Source organism: Varroa jacobsoni, unplaced genomic scaffold (genome assembly GCF_002532875.2).
Source record: "Varroa jacobsoni isolate VJ856 unplaced genomic scaffold, vjacob_1.0 contig04406, whole genome shotgun sequence".
NCBI lineage: Eukaryota > Metazoa > Arthropoda > Arachnida > Mesostigmata > Varroidae > Varroa > Varroa jacobsoni.
The window spans coordinates 5,240-19,370 of NW_019215241.1; the positions used below are offsets into that span (position 1 = coordinate 5,240).

The following is a 14,131-nucleotide window of genomic DNA, read 5'->3' on the forward strand; positions in this document are numbered from 1 at the left end:
TCAAATGCAGTAGCGGACTAGTTACGGTCGGGATCGTGATAAGCCAAACTATTTTTATTAAAGGAAAAGGGTGTTTTCGATAGGAAAAAAACGTTGCGTATATTACTTGCGTGGGGGGCGCGCCCGCACGCAGCAAATGAGTTTTATTTCATATAGATTTTTTTTGTAGACGTTTTTTTTCTTTCATTTAGAAAAATCTATGCTTAAAAATGAACATAGCATCGCAGCTGTTTCTGGTAATCAGTATCATCTTCGTATCAACTGCGCATCCGCCCGTGACACACAGGAGCGCGGGCAAAATCGAATCGTCAGCCAAATCAAAGCACCGAGGAGAGGAAAAGTAGCTTCTTTTAGATATACATATTGGCGCACACTGTCAATTTCAGACGTACACATGAAAGCTGGCAACGTTACGCTCATACCATAGGTGGTGTTCGATCGCGGTACGTTTTGAGCGGTTGCAAGAGAACGCAATGAGAGACGCTGACGAAGATAGTAGTCGATAATGCTACCCAAGAAGACGATGTTGCGTAGTGAGTTACTGTGACAAAGTACCACAATTGGTTCGGTTAGGTCGTGTCAGAGCTGTGACTTCGTTCCTTCCCTTTGACTGTTTTTTTTGACATAATAGCATTGTTATTGTTTGTGATCAGAGAACACAGAGCGAAAGGTAACGAGTTAATTCAGCGTTGAATAACTTGTTAATCATATGCATTTTGACGGTCTGTTCATTTTGAAAGCGACAAGCAGCATCGAAGACTTCAACTCCGAAGTTCTTTCTTGAGAGTGAGATGCCCATTGGTTTATACACCCTAAGTGATGCTTTCACTCTGGCGAGTTCTTCGCAGTAGCCGTAGCTGATTTTTTAAAAATTGCTTTTAAAACAATGGTTAAGATTTGCACGAGAATACAGGCCAATCAGTATATGGTACATCTTGGTGTTACGCCATAGATGTCATTCAGTTTTAAATTAGATCGCACACAGAAGTCGCCGATGTACCAAAGCTTCTCGGTAAGCTTGCGACGTCTAGGTTCTCCTATATCTTGGGTTAAGACAATCGTTAGGGGCTGGGTGCAGAAGCTTTGCACCCAGCCCCTAACGATTACCGAGTATGTCTTGACATGCTGTCGACCAAGATTGTGAACAAAAATGCCTCGGTTCAGCGTCCTGTTTCACAAAAACTAGAGTATTTTCGGTAGCGTTCGGGTTCCAGCCGAAGGAATCAACTTCGTTGCCAAACGTCCGATTCTCAAGTGGTTGTTGTAAGATGGATCACTGTTCAAAACGAGCGCGGAAAAATTGTTTCGGCACGTGTCATATTATATTTTACATGTATTACTATCTATTTATTGTGAACTCTCTCAAAAACTGTAGCATGGCATAGCGCAGCAGAAAATATTATTTCTATTTTTGCAATATTTCGATATCTGTATGAACTCGTATACGACTAAAAGAAGCGCCTTCTGTTTAAGTTCGAGATGTCTAGGCCGAATAAACAATGTTTGCTTAATTGTATAGATCGTCGTTCGATTATTTAAAATACTTAGGCAAGGCATGACGAAGCGTTAAAATAGCCAAGTTTTTACTGTTCTGCTTTAATCTCTTAAACTTTTCGCCGTACCACGTGACAAGCCTCAATTTCTCTTACAGTGATTTCGAACTCTGATAGAAGCGGCGCCCAACGATAGATAGAGAAGCTTTTGGCTAACAGAAAATAGCAGATTTGCTTACCCATTAATGGGTTCTTAGTAGAAATATATGTATACGAACGTATGATATAGCCTTGCGGCAAATGCAAAAAACGTCGCTCGTCCTATAGGAATGGTTGCTTCAAATATCTGACGCTAAAGACGTATTAGCACCAGGCCGTTAACGTCGGATATCGACATATGGGCGAGCCAACAATATGCTTTGTTCGCCAGCCTTGATGGTAGGGTCTCAATGGGAATAATAATACTCTTCATTAGTACGGTACAGGATCGATTCGTATATGTCATGTAGTATTGACGACTACGTAATCCTGGTGGACCTGCGCGAAGGCGCCTTGTTCCACAGATTAACCGGCATTGCCTGATTCTGTGTTGCAGGTTGTACATCAATATCAGAATTTCATTAAAACTAGAATGGCATTAAAATAAGTCCGTGTTGACTGCGAGGCAAAAATACACGGGTGTGTAAAATAAAATCTACGATTCTTGTGTTAAGCTTCTGTCCGAAGCGACGAAGGCTTGCATCTCTCCTATCCATATTTATGAAACTAACTGTTGCACAGTGCTGCTATTCGCTAACGAAAAACTAGAAAACAGCGAAAATCTCGGCGCCATTTTATTCTTCGCCTCCGTTCGCTGTTGAGTTCTCCGTCTGCGTTCCTCGGTTGTACCTCTACCTGTGCCGTTGCCGAAACAGATGCCACCTTGTACGACGCTCTCGTTGTCAATTAGGCACGACTAGTTTACCATTGTGCGTTATAGCGCACTCGTCCTAGACGCTAGTGGTACTACGATGCAAACTTTTCAGCAACCCATAGGCTACCAATCCATTCGAATAATCTCCGCAACAAACGCTAGCAGCTGATGACCTCTAAATTCGTGACAAGGTCATTAAGATTCTGTATGATACAGTAGAAGTATTCGTAAAATATAATACACATCTGTATAAACGAAGATGTATGTATTTTACGAATTACAAGCCTGCTAAAATGTTCCCAGTGAATCGTAAGTGACTGATAAACATACTATGTATAATATAATAAACCAAGTAGAGTACTCTTAGTAAATTTCGCAGTAACAGCAAATTCAGAATGTCACGATCGCAGTGTCTCGGCCATGGTTCAAAAGTGAAAAAGGTCAACCATTTGTCTAAATTTCCACAGGCCGTGAATGTACGACCAGCGAAACTCCCGCACAACGCCGGTTAGCGCAACGACGGCTACGTAAATTTATTGAAATGATACACAAAAGTCCTAGGCGAGACCGAGAAAACACTAAGGTGCATTACGTTTGTTCTGGATAGATAACTACTACCAAATACAACCGTCTGCTGACTAAATTGCAGCTCGGATTGCCGTTACAACACTATGTTGCAGTTTGTCATAAGGTGCACAAAATAGCCTTATTTACTTAGGCGAGTTATCATTATTCAGGATGGATATGATTAGCGGCCAGTTTCTGATAGGCTGTGTTCCTCAGTCGGGATCTTCTTGACCTAATAATTGTATGTTGAAGGGCAAGAACCTCGAAAAACACAGAAATTACTAGGAAACCAACATCTTTGCTTATATACGAGGAATATTATCCGCTAATATTACGTAGTAAATGACAAACTTCCTTGCACGTTGGAAGCTTGGACCACACGTGGAGTCTAGCTTGGTTAGCAAAGCTCTGCCTTATCTTTGGCCTAATTGGAACGCTGCTAAAAGCGGATTATAAGGACCACGGTTCGTTTTTGGAAATATGAAGAATTAACAGAGCATAGATAATAATGAGCCGGTGGGTCTTACAGACAAACTTTTAGGACACTATCTTCTAATAATAACATTCATAATTTCTAAATGTTCCTTGGAATAAAAACTGTTCTAATCTGGTGTTGAAAACAACAGGACAATAATATGTTAGCCACTTCGAACAAACCTTACCTAGGTGCGTTTGTCACAAATGCAGCGTATTAACTAAACCCAGAGTATGTGTCCTCATCCTTTATTTAATTTATTGTTTAGTGATACTTAACTTTTTAGTACACCTGTAGTGGCACTCCTGAGCGCCTCTTTTGCTCAGAGCAACGTCCGTTCGCTTCAAACGTCGCCCAGTGTCGAAAGCAATGCACAACTTTTTTTAAAAGATTCCTGAATAAATCTGGGAATGATTTACGCAGGACCGACCCCGAGTGCAGCGATATTGGTGTATTGAGCTCGCTAAAATCTACCTTGGGCACGCCCTATATATGTATACATAATCTGCACAAATATGTATAAATCTGGGATTAAAACTAACCAAGCCTTTTTTCCTATAGGCTTAAATCTACTAGAACCCAGCTGGCCAACTGGCTCTTCTGAGCCTGTTTAATTTTTTCTTCACTACAGTCTCAATTTGCACCAACCACGGTTTATGAAGGAATACGATAAAATTTGTTTTGCCCTCCCGTCGTACGAGTCCAAGTGATAACTATTATTATAGCTATAATGGAATCATCTTCGGGAGTAGTGCAAAGTATCAAATAAAAGCTGCTGCTATTTTAGATGTGACTGCCTATCAATGCACGATCGGTAAGACTATGAGTAGGTTGATCGTACTCAGCGCTAACGTTTTTCGCACGACCTTTTTAGGAGGCGCAATGGCGTCCTGTCAGATACAGGCACCACCACTGCCGCTTCAGCTGCAAATCCAGAAACTTTTTTTTTGTATTTTGATAACGACGCTACATTGAATTAGAAAGACTCTCTGTAAAGATTACGTCGAACGCTTTACTAGCAGACCAAATCGTGGTGTGTATGCTTGCTCGTTCAGGGGACTTCTGATAGGTGCTTTCCTTTATATAGTGTCCACGTAAGAATCTTAACTAATATTTGACACTAGAAACAGATATCAATCGAACAATTCTGAACTTTACATGTTAAATCTTGGGGCATTATCCGTCTTTGTTTATCACTGTGTAGTAGCACACTAGTTTCGACAAGTTCAATATATATTCACCATTTTTATTAATATGGGATATGCTAGTTCATAGCATAATCATCTGTTATTGTGTTTGACAGACCAGTAAAGCAACGGGTTTTAATGATGGCTTCGGTACACCAATTCCAACATGAATGTATAAATCGATGATAGTAAAGGGCATCTGTATATGGCATAGCAGGCTCGTTGTCTTTTCGTGGACAGTGCTAGCCAATATTGTATGCGCATTTTCGCATTTCACAGTCCCTTACGGCAGTCGTTCAAGTACTGAATCTGTCGACGCTGGTGTCTGCATACGTTCTACATGGGGCGAACAGCAGTCACTATCGTACCCGAAATATCATAAAAAAAAGCAGAAAAAATACCTAGCCACTGAACTTCTCTTATCACGATCAATCACTCGCTATGAATGAATTCATTAATCAGGTAGTTAGGTTTTGTCCTCAAACTGTCTACCTAACTCTCTTCCAAATACCTGAATTTTTCAACGAATTTTTTTTGCCAACTTTTCTCCTTAGCTTTTCCGATGCAGCGACATCTAGCACTTTGTGCAAATTCAGTATTGATCATGTCCAATTCAAGCAAAAACCCTTTCCTGCATCGCTAACTCCATTCTCAGATCGAGAAGCCACGGGCCCGTTTGTGGAGGAGAGAAGCAGGGCCAGTGGATGACCTCGCGTGGCATCACAGCGCCCATCTAAACCCGGGGCACTGGCGCCGAAATCGCGACGGCTGCAAACACAAGAATCCCATCATGAATGCCGGTTGTCCTCGTAACGTGACCACACTCGATTGAAAAGGCTTTCTGTAAGAAGCGCGAAGAAGAACCCCAATTGCAGACTAATGCCAGAATAGAATGTCCCCTTTCTCCTTGGACGCATAGCAGCTACATTTCGTTTTATAGTTTTATAGTGGTACACAGTATGTAAAATCATATATATATATATATATATATATATATATATATATATATATAGTCGCCGTGTAATGGTGCAGCTGAAAACAAAACAGCAAGATTATATGTAGGCAATGCACGCTTACTCCGAGGAAATCAGTATACATCTTTTGTTATGTGTCAACCTTTCGCGTCTGTCGATGTCTATCTCTATTACAAGCTTGGAAAATCTACTCCTTATATGATAAGGAGAACGGAAAATACAAGATGAACAAGTACAGGTAGGCCCTGTTAAAGGGAGCAAAATGAAATTTCAGCTAGGTTTGAGATGTCTGCAAGCATGTTTGTTTGCACCGCGTCATAAATGCCGTTATGATGAGTTTTTTCTTAAAATAACCCGATTTGCTTTGGCCTATTCGTAAGTGTGACACCGGCATTAGCTTAAGGCATAAATTATTCTCTAGCTGAAAGATCGCTACTGATTGACTACATATGCAGAGCAAGTGTTTGAGCAATATGCAATTATTATAAGGCATATGTTCTGTCCTTTCACATATTCGAAAATTGGATAGGTAGATAGTTTCTAATGAAGGAACTCTTCGGTTTTCTTCTTAGCAGTCGTGTATTGTTCATTGAAATCTTCACTTATTGAAAGGAGTGTCTTTTCAGTCTATGCACATCTATTTATTCGGTAATCAGCTCGAACTAGAGAGGTCGCCGAAACATCACCTGAAGTCTAATTCTCTCCAACTCGGCGATGGAAGACTGACTAGAACAAGAAATCAGGCACAAATCTAGCCGCTTAACAAATAAGTCCTAATGTAAACTTTATATAGATGCCCTTTAAAATAACGAATATACTAAATATTCAATTACGAAACAAAGTATATTCCATAATACCATCCATGGTACATTTTCTACGTAGACTATTAGCTCTATCAATCAAATCCTATTCACATTACCTGATAGTATTTATATATCGCATATATACAGGTAATACAAGGCAACGTTTCAGTATCAGAAACTGTATATACCCATCTAAAACAATATATGGGTTATACGAAACTTGTTGAGTTTATAAAACTAATTTAAAAGATTTGCTAGGTATCTTAAGGATTGGACCAGGGGGCAAAGGACTCCGTGGCATCTACCACAATTTCCCCGTCTCTGGAGCACCTACATGTATTGGGAAGTTAGTGGAATCCTAGTTTCCTGCAGAGTTTATGATGGAACCCATCCACGGCAGAGTGATGACATATCTATTTAGCAGGTTCGTCCCTTGCCATGCGTTGTTTCTTACCGAAGCCGAAGCAAAGAGACCCTCATCAAAGTTCGCGATTTTTTGGTTTCTCCTCCTAAGGTATCTTTTGAAAGCTTTCGTTGCTGGGAGTTCAAAGGCCCTCGGACAGCATTGGCTAAGTGATTTCGAGTTACTTTCTATAGTTCCAATGTTCTTTTTAAGACGGAGACTTTAACGCGACTCAATTGTTTGCGATTCTCAACTCAGAATAGTGAATGATTAGTAAAGCTTGCTTTGTACAGTTGGACGTAAGAGCAATTGGACGGTTCTCGTGCATCTTGAATAACGATAATAGAAGGCAGATTAATTTTGTAGCGCTCCATCTGGAATGTATTCGTATTAAAAATTGCTTACCCCCGTCGATCATTGACTTCTGCTTCATGGTGTGTGATTTTCACACGGCCGAACGTTTACACAAAAAAAGACAATTCTGTTCAAACGAATACATACGCCATGATTTTTTAGATACCGAAATATTGTACAATTACAACAGTTACAATTATAGTCCATGATCTGACTAATTCCTATGCGTGCCCATCGTAATCGAACGATACCGAGACTTGGACGCCATTAAATAGCAAATACAGCAGACGACGACGACGACGACGTAGAGGGGTTTGTTTATATCTATTATAAATAGCTTTTAAAGGCATATATAATTGCATGCCATCTGGATAAACGTGAACGTCGACATTTGTCAATCCCTTCACAAAATGGTCTGTTTTTACTATCATCGGATGTCAAATTGTTTCTAATATTTTCGCCCTTTTATTCCTCGTTGTTGTATAGGAGAGTCAAAATAGCCGAGAAGACGGCCAGCGCCTTCAATTCACATTGGCCACCCAGCACCGTACAAAACGAAAGCAAATATCGAGCGTAAATAGATTGCACACCAAAGCTTTTTGTTCGCTGTCCTGTCGTAACCAGGCAAACAGCATCCGTGCTTGTGTTCTCTAGAGTTTCAATCACAGCAGCGGTGTATATTGCGTCGTCCCACATTGCCATGTTGGCCTGTTTCAGGTCGAATGTGCCTGTGAATTTCTGGACATCTCTATCTAGATTACAATGTATGTCTTATAATAAATAATATACTGGTATTTAGTTATTCACGGTTTGGTTGGCGGAGAGTGAAAGCTATCGAATAAAAGCGAGCGGCTCGAAACTTATAATATCGAAACCATATAAATAAAATCGAAAAACGACAATGTAACGAGATGCTAGAAATTATAATTGTTTTTTTCTTTAATAATCTTAGAATATTTATCATAATGTTTATGTCTCGTCTTATCTGAAAGTTTCAAACCCCATAACACCGTTGGACCTTATCCGACCAAGACTACTGCCGCCCACATGTGAATACGAGGACAGACAATTTGCATTGATTAATGGTCTGTTACAGAGAAAGACTATTTCTTTTTCGAGATGACACAAACATATATGCGTGAAGTCAATTGAACCTCAACCGCTTAAGTCTCACATAGTCCTAAATTAGTCGCAAAGAATATTGCTATCTAAAACAAGAAGTTATTAATGGCTTGACATCGAAGGTTGCCAAATCTAGAGGCTTTAGTTTGTTGTATATGTAGCAAACAGGTCGAATGCAGAAAATTTTCCATCTGTCATTCGCGCCTCGATACATTGCGTCCACCTTATCGAGGCGTAACTTGCATCGTATATAACTTTCAGCGTTCAATTATTTTGCAAATGGCTCGTTAATGTTTCGGGGTGGCCGAGGTAAACATGAACGTTTATTTAAGCATCGCCAAAACGTTCTGTACCGCATCGATTTTCTCTGTAGTGGAATCTTAAATTAGTTCGAATACCGTCAAAAGCGTAACAAACTCTTACAACAAACTGAGCTATTAATAACAGAATAATGACACTAGGCTTTTGGTTATACCGCAAGAGTATGTTTATTTAACGCCATAATATTAACGCGCACACGAAAACTTATATTCTGTGCCCTGGTCATTCAGGAACTGGTTAGAGTTAGGATAATTTTAGAAAAGATTCAGACGGATCCTGCGGAAACGCAGTATGGATAAAATCATACCTTATCATACATACGCATAAATCTTCAAAAAAAACGTGCAGGTATCATACATTTGTTAGTTTGATGTCTCTGAAGAATTTTTGTGAGATGGAAGATAATTTTTGTTAACTTTTTTGTAAAATCTCTCTAAGATTCTTCGATAAGCTGTCGGATGGATAAATGCTTATTGTATCAAGAAATCTTTGCCTTACCGGTGGCCTCCGAAGCCCGCGGAAGTCCTCGTATCTCCGACTAAATGTTACAAGGATTTTGCTTAAGGCAAAGGTAAGCTATTGCTTGGCATCCTGTAATCTCTAGTTTGTGAAGTGTAGTACATTTAAATAACATCTGTTTTTTACTGAATAGATTAAAAGTTACGCTGGAATGACTTTTCTTCCAACTCAACACGCACGCTTGGGCGTTACCTCGAGGAGCGTGTGGTATCGGTTAGGAAAAATGGGCTCGTTCTGATCTATGCACGATAGAGTACACATGAAATACCAAGAGACGTCATCTTAACACTAAATAAAGCTTTAAAAGCTGGCTGCCATATATATATTTTCAACGCTTTAATTTCATTTCGTTGGTTGGGTGGTGAAGAAACGACAGAAGCTGGAAGAGAAACCGCGAGATGAGAAAGAAAGGAGGATAGACGAAGAGAGAGAGTAGGAACAGAAGATGAAGTGGTTCAGCGCTGAGGAGGAAAGTGCGAAAAAGGTTAGTGAGAAAACTGTAACGCCTAAATGTACCGAAAATTGAATTTTCACAAATATGTAGGCCGTGATTGGCGTTCCCTAAGTAATAACTCTAACCTAATCAGTCGCATAGTTCGAGCTGTCGTGCACCAAAGTGCATGGCACTATCACGTGAGCAGCTTAACCTTGAGTGACCAAAATCCAATGCTTCTATAAACGTTCCACGCAGCAAGGGCTCTGACGAAGACTGCACTGAGGCAGTAAAGGCTGAAACCTTATTAATGCTTTTATTATGCGGCATCGTAAAGTTGCAGTTGCTCGGGGCTCCCGTATAATATATAAAGCTAAGCAGAGATTACAACTGAGGGATCTCCGAGAGCCGCACGAGCCTGCATGAACGGGAGGCCGAAGTAGATTCACTGTGGAGTCAGTCGGGCTATTGTTTCGTCGTTTGTATTAAGTAATCGGCTCTGGTCACCTTTACGTCAGAAGCTTGTAGGAGTCTGAAGCGATCTAGGGTATTTTAAGAGATATAGAAAATAGCGGTGTTAACGCCTGAAAATGATCAACATTTGTACTATTAAAAGAATAGTCTTGCTTTGAGTGATTAACCCAAAACATTTTCCATGAAGATAATTACAGAGCCGCATGATGAAGAGATCCTTCCTTGGAGAGACCCGATTTTCCTTTCTTTGTCCAGATACGCAATCAATATTACTACACTGTATACTCGCAGTTCAAAGCATCTATACACCGAAAAATTCTACGTAAATGATAAATAATTATATCAGTACTTATTACTAGACAGCTATGGTGTAAATTGTTATTAAGTAATTACATTTCATATACGAAACGTATCGGTACTTTGTACTGTCACGTTACAAAACATCAAGACATATTTTTCTTATTAAACCTTCAAACTAGTACCTTGAGTAAAGATTCATCCAATTTGTTTATTCTTTTCTAGCATAACCTTTACAATTATATCTTATTTCGAAGTTTTTTTTTTTTATAATATCGAGTGATGGGGCATATCGCTTGTGTAAGGCATTCCACTACAGATGACCTGGGATGAGGGGAAGCGCGGAAATAATTGTCCAAGAACTTTTAAAAAAAATAATGAGACAGTGGGCAGTATTTTATTATTCAGATTAATTCAATATAGACTTACGTTGAAGATAAGAGGCCGTTTAGAGAAGCTAGTTTATTTGCACTATAAGGATTAGCTGGACATTGCTGTCCATTAACAGAAGCGTGTGAAGTTTGACTGTTTTCTACGAAGGCTTACAGCTATGAGGACCCAATAATATAGCGATTATCGTAGGATGATCGCGATAGGTTTTCTCTTAATAAGGAACGGATTCTAATGCTTGAGCATTAGGTGACGAAGTCGTTGGTTTTCGTAGTGGGCCTGAGAGGCGCTCTCGTCGATGCGAGCTCTATGTTCGAGTGCCAGTTTTTTCACACACCACAAAATATCTATTAGACAAGTGGACTTGGATTATTTTACATTCTACAAACAATTTGCCGGCCCAAGAATAACCCACCGAAGCTTACTAAATAGTGGTTACTGTATTTCCTATAACAAGTACCTCTGAAATGGTCATGTTTTAACAACGTATGTACGCAATCCAACTATCGTACAATTGTATTTGAGAGATTTAAGCTTATATTTTATCATCTATATGACTGATGAAGAGGACCACATTGCAGTTGACGGGATAGTTCTTCCGTAAGCTTCTACCGCAAAAGGACAATTGTTTGGCGTCTCTTCAGCAAAGTTTCTCATCTATTTCATCTGTCCTCGTAACTAACTAGAAAAAAAAAACTGTCACCTTAACAGTTCCAAACAATTGGAGCTTAACTTAAATTCCCATTGAGTTCGGATTCCGCTGAAATGTATTTGTGATAATGTCGATTGGATCGAATAAACGACCCGTTGTCAAGATAAACGAGCCAGTTTTTAGCTTAGCGTTGATGCAACGTAAATAATAATAATAATAGGTACCAACGGTGTCTTCATTATACTATCGAGTACATAGCGTTGAAAGGTAGTTGGCCAGACTTCCGATACGGGGCATCAGCTTCGATGCACGCTTAGATCCAGCCATATGAGCCGGCGTCTAAAGACAGCTTGGGGCAGCCAAATATAATAGCGACCTCAAGAGTCTTTATATTAGCTAAGTGTTATGGCCGAATCGCAGAAATTACTCCTTTACTTTATTAAGCAAACCTATCTCTGCACGTCATATTGGGTATTTGCCATCTCGAAAGGGTATTCATACACCCATTGGAATATCCATTAGGCTTATGTCTCAACCAGAAGCAAGCTAATTAGCGAACTAGGACATAAGTCATTGTTTCAGTAAACTACTTTTCCTAATAGTTTATTTTTATTGTATCAACTAATCAATGACAGTCTGTTGGCGTGATGTTGAAAAAATTGTACCCTATGAGGATTTGCGTTGTGAACTGAATTTTGAACGTTTCTATGACATACGTAATTAGGCCTAATCAATGTGCGGTGAACTATTATAGCCTTTGTACTGCTAACTCTGTACTCTTTATAGAGTATATAAAATTTAAGTTAGTTCGTTTCGTACATCGATGAATAATAACTTATTAGCGATTCGGTGAATAGACTACTGTTATTACTTGAAATTAGACTTATTAAACTATCTGTAGAAGTTCATAGTTTCAGTCTTCTATCGGTTATCTTGTTCCATTCACACGTCGAGTACTTACCGGCTGCTTGACGCCATGCTTGTGAAATCAATGTTTTATTCTCGGTTAGAATCTTCCAGGTTGATACAGAAGAAAAAGTAAAGAATGCCAGCTTTGGCGCAATAGGAACTTTGAAGCTCGCCTTTATTGCAGCCAACATGCAATAAGTAGCTCTACCCCAGCATTCAAGTTGCTGTTCAGACCCATATATATGCAGGTAAGTGGAATTGTCATCGCGAGTGATACGCGTGATTGATTAATACACTTGAGAAGTCGATGCAAGTTTAAAGTTGTAAAATTGACTTAGTTTAGGTCAACCTATGCGTAGTTTTGTTTGAAGTTAGATTTGCCGTCGCAAATGTTTCCACTATTATCTATAAACCGCCAGATGCTATATTTGAACCTCAGATAAGGGCACCGTAACAACATCAGCAGCGGAAAGAGATGTCTGCATTGGGTGTCTCAACTCAATAATTATGAACGACTTCTAGAAATTCGACTGAACATAGGACCTAGGACTCAGTTACCTACTGTAATCGCAAATCTCATGCGATAATTTTAGGCTGTGTAGAATAACGGCTAATAAACGGATTTGTTCCTGTTGTTCTCATGAACTTCTGATTTTTAGTTATTTCGTTAGAACAGATGTTTTGAACCCGCAAAAGGATGAGCTTATGAGTTATGAACACTATCTATTATTGCTATAATATTTCGAAACCTGTAACTTATTCCATGTGACCTATGTAATCTTCGATTTGCAGGCTGAAAACGACAACGACACACTACCTATAGTACACACTTATATCCATTCGTACCATATATTCCCTTTAAGCAGGTGGGTTTAGGACCAGTCCGTCTCGGGAGATAGAAGGCCGAGACATCTTTCGCCTGCCGAAATGGTAATTGGTCCTTCCGTCTTTCTCGCTTGGCTCGCCAGTCTTTGCTCCTTTGCTCCTTGCTGCACCTCCTGCATATAGCAAAAGGAATCCTTCGTTCAGGAAGCGTTCCTATGGCCAAGTACATCTCTTAGCGTTTCATCCTACGGAGCAGTGTAATAGCGGGCAGTAATGGTGATGGTGCTCCTGCTGGGCTAGTGAGAGTTCCTTTGTAGAGCCAACCGGGACCCACAAGGTAAGCCAGCGATTTGTTCGCTTGTCACGGACAGACTGAGCGCCTTCGGGACTCCACAGGGGCCTAGTGAGCATTTCCCCTCTACCCGAGAACAGCATACCCCACCGCTTCTCCCTCAGACGACAGACAGCTTTTCTGTCTCCTCCACTGGCGGGGTTTACAAATCTTTCCCCAACTCGTCTGCATTCTTAAAGGCGATTTGTTCATCGTTTCAGGTACAGACTGTAACAGACCGTATATTCCTACCTTTTACCCACACCTCTGTAATATCTTCGTTTAAGTGCAGATTTACCAAGCATGTCAGTTAGGACTCATAAGGAACATTCGAATCTAAACCGACAGCGATTCTCCATCCCCTTCTGACTCCAGTTCTAGTTCCTCGGCAAAATGTTTTGACCATTTACCGACCTCTCGACGTTGTTCAAAGCTCATAGAATAGCTTAAGAAGCAAACATTCGAATAACTTCGGAGCATTCTGTGCATTTTGGAAACCGTGTTTTTTTTATACAACTTTCTCTCTTTCATTTTTTCTTTTTTCCGCTTCATTTCTATACGATTCTGTTGGATTTTTCCATTTCGTCTGCAGACTCGAGATCCCAGTGCCCATGCACGTCTGAGACCCACGATCGGCCCATTGCCCAACGCGTTCCAGTCAGTGAGAAAGAACTTTGCAATGCGAGAAC

General features: G+C 40.1%; 1 long non-coding RNA gene across 4 annotated transcripts; it reads left to right on the forward strand.

Moving 5' to 3' along the window:
* Nucleotides 1-264: 264 nt before the first annotated feature.
* On the forward strand, nt 265-11,523 carry LOC111273046 (uncharacterized). Of its 4 annotated transcripts, none has more exons than XR_002687846.2 (4): nt 265-670; nt 9,051-9,183; nt 9,499-9,615; nt 11,292-11,523. It is a non-coding gene; the product is annotated as an uncharacterized LOC111273046 (long non-coding RNA). The 4 variants fall into 4 exon arrangements; XR_002687847.2 differs by lacking the exon at nt 11,292-11,523 and adding an exon at nt 9,902-10,500; XR_015315930.1 differs by lacking the exon at nt 11,292-11,523 and adding an exon at nt 10,226-10,500.
* The last annotated feature ends 2,608 nt before the right edge of the window (nt 11,524-14,131 follow it).